The sequence below is a fragment of the Bidens hawaiensis genome, unplaced genomic scaffold (genome assembly GCF_021521415.1).
Source record: "Bidens hawaiensis isolate Kalapana, Puna unplaced genomic scaffold, B.hawaiensis_p1.1 tig00023070_1, whole genome shotgun sequence".
NCBI classification, from domain to species: Eukaryota; Viridiplantae; Streptophyta; class Magnoliopsida; order Asterales; family Asteraceae; genus Bidens; species Bidens hawaiensis.
This window is the reverse complement of record NW_027493614.1, coordinates 294,424-306,531: the sequence shown is the minus strand read 5'-3', so window position 1 is coordinate 306,531 and position 12,108 is coordinate 294,424. Positions and strand designations below refer to the sequence as shown.

The window sequence follows — 12,108 nt, the reverse complement described above, 5'->3', positions numbered from 1 at the left end:
AAAACCTAAATATCGCTATAATCACACTAGATGACCAATATTTAGTATATAGGGGCCTATAGCCGTATCGTTACATGGTGCACTATAGAGCCCACTATCACGCTATTGATAATTATGATTGTAAACCATACCAAATAATTTACTATAGCAAATTGCGGTACATAAACGAACTGACTTACCGGAGGTTAGATTCTCATTAAGGTACATTTTATTGAGAACTTACAATTTGTATTTTATTGTTAATAAATCCTATTGCAACTTGGTTTTTATTGGTATCTATTTTAATGCATTTAACATGTTCCGCAGCAACGCGTGGGCACAAATACTAGTATGTACTTGTATATTCATTTTAACTAATATTCTACATTTCTAATTTATATATAAAATAAAACGGATATAAATACAAAAATATTTCTATCAAATTAAAGACTATAAAGTTAATAACAAAATATTTTTAAAACCAAATAACACAATTACATGGAACCTTCTAGATTTTCTTCTATTTATATATATTTATATCTTTTAAACAAAAAAAAGTTATGTTTTTTTTTATTGTATTAAATATCATATGAATTTAAAAAATATGACATCCATTATTTAAAACAAAGAAAAAATAGTGAACAACCAACGCCCTTGAAAACAAAAAAAAAAAAAAAAAAAAATTCTAACTACATAAATTACAGAAAATACGTTAAGTAAACAAATTACCCGAATTACTACACAATACACAAATGACATAAATTAGACAAATTACATCTACACCAATTACAAAAATTACTAAAATTAATTACATTAATTATTCAACCACAAAGTACACAAAAATTACAAAAAATACTAATGACATAACTACACAAGGTATATAAATTGTACAACACAAAATACTCATATCACATAAAATACACAAGTTACTTAAATTATATAAATTATGAAAAATATACAAGTTCCATACATTACACAATAAATAACCAAAATTAAATATATTAAAAATTATACAAGTTACATACGATACATATTTGACCTCTTTGAAGCGAGATAAGAGTGACAATCACCAGCAGTGCTTATCACGTAAATGAGTTACACATATTCACGTCATATAATATACCTCTATCGAAATTAAAAAGAAAAACATATTAGAAGTTTATTAATTGTAGAGTGAAGTGTCATTTTAGTACATGTGGTTTGACCAACTACGCAATTTTAGTACCTATTCTTGATTTTGTGCAAATGGCTACCTCGGTTTCAAAAAACTTGCATTTTTAGTATTTTTTTCTAACCCCGTCTATTTTTTCCGTTAAGTCAGGGATAATTTGGTAACTTCATTATTTTCTTTGTTTTTTTCTTTTCTTTTAAACGCTTATATCTTGTAAACCCTAAATCCCCAAATCATAACATCAAAATCCAAATCCTAAATCCCCAAATATGATAAAAATTCAAACCCTTAATTAAGAAACAATTTATAGTAAAAAAAAAAAATAAGCGGGTCATGAGTCTCACCACACTCAGATAACTTTTAAACGAGTTATAACATCTTATTTATTTATGAAACTCTTACATCATTTAACCATAAGTATATTATTAACTTCCTTTCAATATATAAAATTAAAATCCAAAAAAAATATATAAATATTAGGAACGACATATATAAAACAACCACCATTATTCGAGGGATAAAAATAGTGTGTGTGTGTGTGTGTATAGGCTTAAGTTAACGCGAGAAGTGATTTTACTGCAAAAAGTGCGAGAAATTAATATGGACCACTAATTTAATTGTAGGTTTATAAATGTTTAAAAAATAAATATAAAAGATGTAGATGCAATAACAAATGCATTCTCTCTCTCCAATTAATACAACTATTATAATTATTATAAATCTCTCTCTAATTGATTAATGAATTATGAGATAGAAAAAAACATAACATCTTACTTTTAATAATAATAAATAAAAGAATTTTTTGTCTATTTAATGATGTGTTATTATTTAGTTAAGTTAAATAACAATAATTTTATCATGGGTTTGAAAAAAAGATGGATTAGGGAGTGGAAATGGGCCTAGGGTCCTTATGCTTTGGGGTATTTAAACACCCTTAAATCTCCCTAAAACCTTACAACCATCATTTCCACCATCCAAGCCTCCCTACACATTTAAAAACACACACAAACACTCTCCTTCAAACCGTATCTAAATCCGAGCTAAAGGAGAGAAGATTTTGTGTTCAAGCATCATCAAACATCAAGAAACATAACCAGATCTACGTCTAGACTCGAACTCGAACTGAAAAAGGTACGTTTTTTTATTAAAAGGTCAGGTGTTTGGGGTCGGTTTGCCATAAAACTAAGTAGGATAGTAAATTAGACTATAGGGTTTAAGAAAAATGTAAACTTTAAAGTACACGAGTTGTTTGGACTGATGCAAGGTGAACAAGTGACGTTCAGGCCATGTTAAGGCAGAAAATGAAGTTATGGCTCATAACTCATTTTATCGGAAAAACGGGAATAAGGGGATGGACGAAAACGATTAAAATGGAAAGGGCATGAAAAACCAGTTTTGAATCGAATTCATAAGAATTCGATTCGATTTGATTCGTTTAAGAAATTTGATTCGATTCGTTTAAGAAAGCCGAATCGTTTCGTTTGGAAATTCGACTCAATGTGTTTAGAAATTCGATTCGATTAACTAATTTGACTCAATTCGTTTGGAATTTCGACTCGATTCATTTGGAAAAATCGACTCGATTCGTTTGGATAACTCGATCGGATTCGTTTTTAGATGCATTTTTTAATAACCCCAGCCAAGGGCTACTCCTTGGGCCCTTCTAGGGGCTGCTGCCCCTAGGACCTCGCTACCAGGGATGCTGCCCCTAGCCCCGTTCGTGAGGTGTTTCACCAACTTAGAATATGGTCTGGTTAGGGTAATTAATTGATACTTATAATTGTTACACAGTTAACCATGCACAACTAAGAAGGGGTGTTATAGTCTACTCCAAGAGAAACAGGATCCACGTGAGTTCTAGCTTCTTTCTCTGTTTATATTTTTGAGGTTATGTGCATACTCAAGGTGGTACATTGATATTATATATTGTTTGATTAGTAATATTTGGCATGTAGAATATGTACCTGTTAAATTATTTATGTTTGTACGTTTAGGATGACAAATCCAAAAGACGAATCGGAGTTTGAAGAGGGGGAAGGAGAAGGAGCCCTCGACCGGCAACATATAGAGGAGGATTTATTTAATCACATAGTTTGGGCTCCTAGAATATGGCGCCCTTGGGGCTTTCTATTTGATTGTATCGAAAGGCCCAATGAATTGGGATTTCCCAATTGGTCCAGGTCATTTCGGGGCAAGCGTTATGATGAAGAGGATGAGCTTCAAGAGAATGATTCGGAGTTACTCCTACCAAGAAACATGTCAGGTAAGGGCATCCCGATTGGATTAAATGGGATGACAGTTTCTCATTTCGAATCTGTAAAATCAGAATTTCGATCAAATCACACACCGCAATATACTAGGTCTTCTAATTCGTTAAGAGGTTTATCTAAAAGATTTGGAATTCTTTTAGTTCTAATAAATCAGGAGGAATTTAATGACAGGACATGAATTCAAGTCCTGGATTTTAGAATTGAGAGAGATATTGAGAGAGATCAAGAATTCTCACTATTTCTTAGATTCCTGGACCCAATTCAATTCAGTGGGATCTTTCATTCACATTTTTTTCTGAGAGACGAAAGCTAGGGGAGCGAATGGGATTAGATACCCCAGTAGTCCTAGCCGTAAACGATGGATACTAGGCGCTGTGCGTATCGACCCGTGCAGTGCTGATGGATATAGACGCAACATGTGATAGTGTAGTTAAGAATTGTGGACATTATACGTGTTATAGATGTTAGACGTCAACGTATATAAGGAATGCGAACCTTATAAGTGTTGTAGATATATTCATCTGCATAGGAAAGGAATGCGAACCTTATACATGCTGTAAATGTAATGTGGTAGCATATAGGAGGATTGCGGACCTCGTACGTATTATGATATAGGTGACAACATAGGGAAGGACGAAGAACCTTGTACGTGCTGCTAATGTATGATGGTATAGGGAAGGACCGCAAACCTTATACATACCATGAATGGCGAACATAGGTAAGGACTGCGGACCTTGTACGTGTTTACGACCTTGAGTATAGGTATAGACTGCGGACTATGAACATACTCTTGGTTAACTAAGGTAAATGTTGAATGCGAATGTGCTAAAGATATATGAATTGAATGTTAATAAAGATTGTATGAAATGTGAAACACGTTAAATATGGTATGTGTATCTTCGATTACGAATGAGTACAAATGTGTAAGCATGAATTGTTGACTGTTAAAGCTAGAACTCACTCATCGTAGCTGACTTTTAGTATGCACGCAGGTGAATAGAATGTGGCTTAAGGTGAGACACATGGAATCGAAGAATAAAGACTGGCATCGGAAGAAGAAGTAGTTATGATATGTTTTTATGTGTAAACTGAAAAACTAATTGTTAATGTATTTGAAAGAGCTTTTGAGAATTGAAACAGATCGTTGAAGTTTTTATTATTCCGCACAAGTTTTAATTCACTATGATATGAAGAACTATGTTTATGAGTAATCCAACGTCCAATGTAGGGCACCGGGATCAGGCCTTACAAAAAACAATTTACTATTGTACCATTTTATTTTTATAATGAGTTAAATATGTGGTCTAATTTTATCCACATAATTAGTTTTTAAGCTCTTAAACTAAGATGAGTTCTCAAAAGAAACAACCCTATATATAGTAGCTTTTATCCCACGTAAAACGATGTTTGTCTTACATTATTCGTTTATAATATATATATATATATTAGATTTTAATTTTATTTATTGTAAGGAATTTAATAATATACTTACACTGTATTCTTGAGTTTTTTTATAAAGGAAATGATAGGAAAACTTGGGTGTTTTAAGTCCCAAAGTTTTCTTGCCAATTTGGCATGATTTGGAAAGAAAGGAAAGGATAAATATTTAAAATTACCACTTTACCCTTTAATCTACATCTAATAATTGTTTTAAAAATGTTATATTTGTAAAACTACACATTTTTTTCTTTTTCTTTCCTTTCATTTAAACTAAAGAATGTAATTAATCATTTCTTTTCTTCCCATTTCTTTCATTTTTCATTAAACTTGAGAATGCATTATATGCATGTACTTTCTTTTCTTCTCCCATCCTATCCAATCTTATACTTTCCTTTCTTTTAATTAAAAACTCGAGAACGCAGTGTTAGGGGTTGATGATGAAAGGGTTTCATAAATAAATGTGATGTTATAACCCGATTTAAAAGCTATCTGGGTTTGGTGAGACTCATGACCCGCTTATTTTTTACTATAAATATGTTTCTTAATTATATATAATATCTTTTTTTTTAAATCAGATATTAATTTTTTAGTATAACCCTATTCTGTAGGATTTTCATATCAAATATTAGATGAAATTACCTTTTAATTTAATGAGATGTTAAACACGTTTAAGGGCTATCTCGGTTTGATGAGACTTATACCTGTGAATTCGGGTCAAATGCATGAGAAACCTCTATTTATAATAAAACAACCAGAGAGCTTTTAATGGTTTCTTTTATTTAAAACTCTATATTACCTCTTTTCAAGCCACTAGATTGCTTTATTTGTAAATGGTTACTTCTCAAACATTTGACCCGAATTCACGGTTATGGGTGTCACCAAACCCTGATAACCTTTAAATGGTTATAACATCTTATTAAATTAAGAATTAATCTTGCCAAATATTTGATATGAAAATCCTATAAAGTAGGGATATACTAAAAATTAATATCCTGTTAAATAAAAAAGATATTTTTTTAATTAAGAAACAAATTATAGTAAAAAAAATAAGCGGGTCAAGAATCTCACCAAACCCAAAAGAATTTTAAATGGGTTATAACATCTTATTTATTTATGGAACCCTTACAACATTTAACCCTAAGTATATTATTAATTCCTTACGTACAATAAATAAAATTAAAATCCAAAAAAATATATAAATATTAGAAACGAAATACATAAAACCACCATTATACGAGGGATAAAACATAGTGTGTGTGTGTATATAGGCTTAAGTTAACGCGAGAAGTGATTTTATTGCGAAAAGTACGAGAAATTAATATAGACTACTAATTTAATTATAGGTTTATAAATGTTTAAAAATTAAATATAAAAGATGTAGATGCAACAACAAATGCATTCTCTCTCTCCAATTAATACAACTATTATAACCATTATAAATCTCTCTCTAATTAATATAACTAACCAATTAAACTATAATAACTATAAAGATAATAACAATAATTTAGTTTTATAATTTATTTACTCATCTTCATTTTATCTAACAAAAATACAATTTATTCATATAATACTATTTCATTAAATTAAAAATTAATTTCTTTTCACTCAATTTATTAGCATATATCAATGCGTAATTTTTAACAATAAACATCAAAACATAATATTTTTTTTCAATTGATATACCTAGAAAAAATACCGTGATAAATAATAATAAAAAAATATCATACAAATATGTCCATTAAATATAAAAAATAAATATACAACCTATACAAATATATATAACCTACAACTGTTTGAGCAATAAAAAACGCATAACATACAAATAAGCATACAACTTGCATATACAATTCGACATCAACGATTATATAAACTATACAAAGGTTATATGTTTTTCATGTGAAGGTTATATGTTTTCATCGCATTGTAACTACGTGTTGATGGATATTGATATATTGAGTTGGAAGAAATTAGTTTTGGATAGAAAGAAATTTTAATGTATAAATAAATTGTATTTGTGTAGGATAAAATTTCGTGTGTAGGTTATATGTTTTCTTGGTGTAGGTTATATGTTTTCGTGTTCGTGTGTATTTTATTCATGCTGAATTTTGTGTGTAGGTTATATGTTTTTCATGAGTATGTTATATGCTCTGCTTTCTTATTCTTAGAACAAGTGTATGTTATATGTAATTGTGTAGGTTGTATATTTTTTGTTAATATTTAATGCAAATATGTGTAAGATAGTGACGTGTGGGTAAAAGAGCTTGTTAATAGTGCTTAATATTATGTGTTTTACTTGTTTATATGTATCAAACACGAGTATTTTGATTGGTTTTATGATTGTAGGTGATCAGAGCATAAAGAAACTAATTGGAGTATTTAGGATGAAGTGGAAATGAAAGTAATGATATATATGATTTGATAGAGAATTGAAATACGAAGACGTGGTCGCAAACGGGGAGGAAAACGGAGTTGGAATGAAAATTTTATGAAGAAAATAATACGTTGGTACTGGACCCACCTTAGCTTACGATGGAGTCTCGATTTGTGTATGACTGTGAAGCAGAGAATTGAAACCGTAGCCTATGGCCAGACCATAAGCTACGGTGGCCAGGCCGTAGCTTACGGTCTTGCTGACGATAAAAGACGGTTTTGAGTGTTTTTCTTCCATATTTAAGCCGGATAAAATCCTAGAACGATTATTCTTCATACCCTAGCCACCAAGGACGACTTTGGAGCAATTCTTCACCACCTTAACACCTCTCAATCACCAAATCATCCATGGTTTCATCCTTCCAATCCATATTCGAGTCAATCGTGATGCAGAGGCAAGGCTAAACTACTTGCGACTACTTTAGGTGTAGGGTTTGCATATTTACTGATTATTTTTATGAACATTACATGTATCGGGATTTAGTTTCGATTAATATTTTGGTTGATCGAATATATATGTTTACTAGGTTAGCTACCCGTGTAGCACACGGGTTAGAATAAATAAATTTATTTAAACAATAACATAATGTGACATACAAAAAAATATGTTCAACAGATATAAAGATATATTATATGGTATAATAAATTACACACTATACAATATGGAAATAGAAAATTTATAAATCTCTAAATATTTCTTGATACACAATATGTGTAGTTTTATTTGTAAATTTACTTGTTTTTTCAAAACTTAGTAGTTCCACATTGTTTCTGATTTTAACTCTAGATAATGCAACAAATAACTGGTCATTAGTTAAAACAAATTGTCTCAAAAGCAAACCAACAATCTACAATGATTGACCTTCGCTTTTGTTAATCTTCATTCCAAACAAAAATTAAGTGAAAATTTCATTCTTTAAACTTAGTACTTTTATCTAAAGGTGTAGGATTTAAAAAATAAATAAATAAAATTATGAGTTCCAATATTATTTCCGGATATGATTTCGGCTTCTATAGCACGGTTATCATATTGTAGTTTCACATGTAGCTTAATTTCATTGCATAGACCAATTTTCTAGTTAATATTTAATCAGCATCAATTCAACATTAGCTTTTAGAATTAACCTATGACTTAACAACCTTATATTTTGAGGCCATTTAAAAAGTCCAGAAACTAATACTTTCTTGTAACGTATCATTTTATGTCTGATAGATACCATATGAAGAATATAAGGATATACAAAGTCAATTCATGGTCTGATTAACAGAGTGCTAACGTTTAACATTTGTATTCCAAAGGTAAGAAGTTGTCTTTACCGCATGAAAAACCAAAACATGTAGTATAGTGTTAATATTTTTGTGGATTTTAAGATGATGAACTTAACATAAATGATGGATTGATTAAATAGCAAATTAAAAAAATGTTGTAAATGGCTACTTTTTTAAACCAACCCGTGGATCGAAACTCATTCTAATAATAAATTGTTTTGACTTGAACCATGTTTAATACTTTAACCGGTTAAAAAACCAGTCGTTTGAATTAACATAAACACTGAGAATACTTCAATAGTTAATTTGTCTATTAAGAGTTTGAATGATTAAAAAGAAAAAAAATATGTATTTAATATGAGAGAGGAAGGAAAATTTAAAATACAAAATTATTAATAATAAAGATAAATGTATTTAATATGAGAGAGATGAGGGAAAATTTTGTAAGAATTAATATGGTGATGTTAGTGCACGGTTTTGCGTCTTGAGTCTTTATAATTATCAGTTCTGTATTTGTCGTTTTGTGTTTAATGTAATAAACAATTATCTAGTTAGTTCGCTATTGTAATGTCTAGTTCGCTAATGATGTTTAGCAAACTAAGACTTAAGTTATTATCTCTCCTGATTCGTTAAGGATGTTTAACGAATCAGGGGGTGATTCGTTTAGTTTTATTTCGCTTAAGTGTATGTAACGAAGCGAACTCTAGTTCGTTAGGGGATGTTAACGAACTAGGTTCGTCTTCTATTTATACGTGAACACTGTTCACGCTTAAGTTAAGTTTTGAGAGTTAATTAACGAAACCTTGTCCAAATCCTCTCTTGATCTTCATCCTAATATTATACAAACTACTAATATACATATACTGATAATACATATACATACATAACACTTAATTAAACATATTATGAGCTAGATCTATATTAAGGTATTAATCGAATATACACAGATCTGAGATCTGTTATTGTTATTGGATTGATACGCCGGGTTACAACAAGTGGTATCAGAGCTTTCGGGGCTCAATTACACTTGATTCAGTGTTTATTTAGAGTATTGAATGTTTAATTAGTTTTAGATATCGATAGTGTTCTGTTTTGGTTGAATTTGGATCAATTTAAGATTAATTGAATGAATTATGGACGAGTGGGATTGGATTTGAGTTGATTTGAGTATTGGTAAGGTATTGTGTGTGGAATTGAGAAATTGGATTGGTTTTGAGTGTATTCGGTATCGGTTTTGGTTTGTGGCCGAAACAGGGTTGTGTTTTGGTATAATTGAGCTGGTAATCTGAGTTAATTGGTTACGAGTTTAGTTGTATTGGATTCGCATTCGAGTTACGAGTGTTTTGGTAGGTAATTTGTGAGTTTTGGTTAAGAATCGAGATTGTATTACGGATTTTAAGCTTCTGGGTTTCTGGGTTGGTATTCATCATTTCCAGATTTATGGAAATCTTTGTTGAAGATTTGAAGATTCAAAGATGAACATGATTCGCTATCATCTTTATGTTGATGGCTATCCTGTTCACTGATTCGTTCATTAAGTTCGTCAATTCGTTATAAGTTTCAAGTATTTCGCTAACCGTTTCGCTACAATTTGTGATTCGTGTTATCTAATTCGTTATTTAGGTTAACTGATTCATGTGACACGCGTCTACTTGGGGATTTGTGTCATAACAACCTTTGCCACGTGGTATAAGGTGTCAGAGTTTGTTACAAACCGTTGTAACAACCTGATTCGTTATAGTTGATTCGCTATCAACTGTAGCTGGTTCGTTATCTATTTCGCTAAGTCTTTATTAGTGATTCGTTACTGAATAATTTCTAATTCGTCAAGACTTTTTAATCAATTCGCTAGCTAGTTCGTTCGTTAGTCAATTCGTTAGTTTGACTTATTGTTAATTCTGATTCGTTGACTTTCTGATTCGTTAAACTCAATATTGATTCGCTATCTGATCCACTATATGAACAATCTTAGCTTCGTTAAGATTTGATTCGTTAATCTACTGTTCACAGTTCGCTACAACTGTTTACAGTTCGTTACATTTACCATTCGTTAATCTTTTTCGCTGGTTGATTTGTTTACACCCTTGAATTTTTGAAACTTGTCAAAAATGGCCGGTATGTATGCATTAGCGTCTCAAAACATGTTCATGCAACAAATGCTGCAACTTGATACCGAGATAGGTACACATTCGAAATGTCCAAGGTTGATAGTGAATTTGCCAAATGGGAACCTAGGTTTCGTGCTCATCTAGGATCAGTTCATCCTGACTGCTCATATTGTTTAGATGAAGTTTATACTGTTCCTATGATTGGAGATGAGACTATCAGATTCAGACCTAAAGCTATATCTCAATACTCACAAGAAGAGAAGAAGGCACTAGAGATAGAGACAAAAGCCTACTCTACTCTAACCATGGCTTTACCTGAAAATATATTTCACCAAGTGGGTAGTATTAAAATCTGTGCCTCTTTGTTCAACATATCCGAATGAGAAGTATGGGAAACACAGCTGAAAGTAAAAAGGTGATGCTTAAGTTTCAATTCAGAAACTTTAATTTACTTAAAGGTGAAACGGTTGAAGAGATGACAACGAGATTCAATCACTTGATTGCTGAAATAGATAAAATGAAGTTGGAAATTTCTGAGATTATCAAGTTCGTACTCTACTTTTCTAATGGTATTAAAAGAAAATAGTTATTTCAATGAAGACTTGACTGCAAGTGAGTTCTTACAAAAGATTGAAGCTCGTGAGTATGATCTCAAGTGTCAAAAGTCATCCAAGGAAAGTCAAGATCCCGCTTTCTATGGTGGGAGCATGCGTCTAAGTTCTACAATTTCACCGATCACTGCTATTCTGACACTGAATGCAAGAGAAAATGAAACAACTATATATAGTGATCCTAGAGCATGTTTTTATACTGCTGGTAACTCTGGATCACCAATTGTTTCAGATGGTTCAGGAAGTTCGTCTTCAACAAATCAATAATCATCAAATCCAAACGTCAATATGAAAGAAGCTGAACAAAAATTTGTCTTTCTATCAGCTTTCATGACGTCTTATGAAAATTTGGTTAGTAGCAAAATTGCCACTAGTGATCTAACTGATGAAGACTATGGTCAGATTGATCCAGATGACTTAGAAATCATGGATTTAAAATGGAACATGGCAATGATTGTTCGTAAGGTGAAAAGATTCATGCAAAGAACCGGAAAAGATCTTCCTGCCCTGAACAAGAAGTTGGGTTTTGACAAGTTGAAGGTGAAATGTTATAATTTTCAAGAGTTCGGTCATTTTGCAAAAGAGTGTGAAAAACCGAAAAAGGAGTATAATGGTCCTCGTGGTCAAAATTCAAATTCTTCAACACCACGAGGTAATGATGCTGAGAAGAAACTATCTATTTCTGGGTCACAAGCAATGTTAGCTAATGGAGATGATTGGTCACAACGATTACTGTGCAACGATACTCAAGCAAATTTGGCTTTGTTCGGGTTGACTCAAGATTTTCATGGAAGTGAGGTGTCTTCTGATAATGACTATGGATCGGATTC

At 31.3% G+C, this 12,108-nt stretch overlaps 1 pseudogene; it reads left to right on the top strand.

Moving 5' to 3' along the window:
• The first annotated feature begins 3,533 nt into the window (after positions 1-3,533).
• On the top strand, positions 3,534-3,844 carry LOC143566905 (18S ribosomal RNA; annotated as a pseudogene).
• Positions 3,845-12,108: the final 8,264 nt, after the last annotated feature.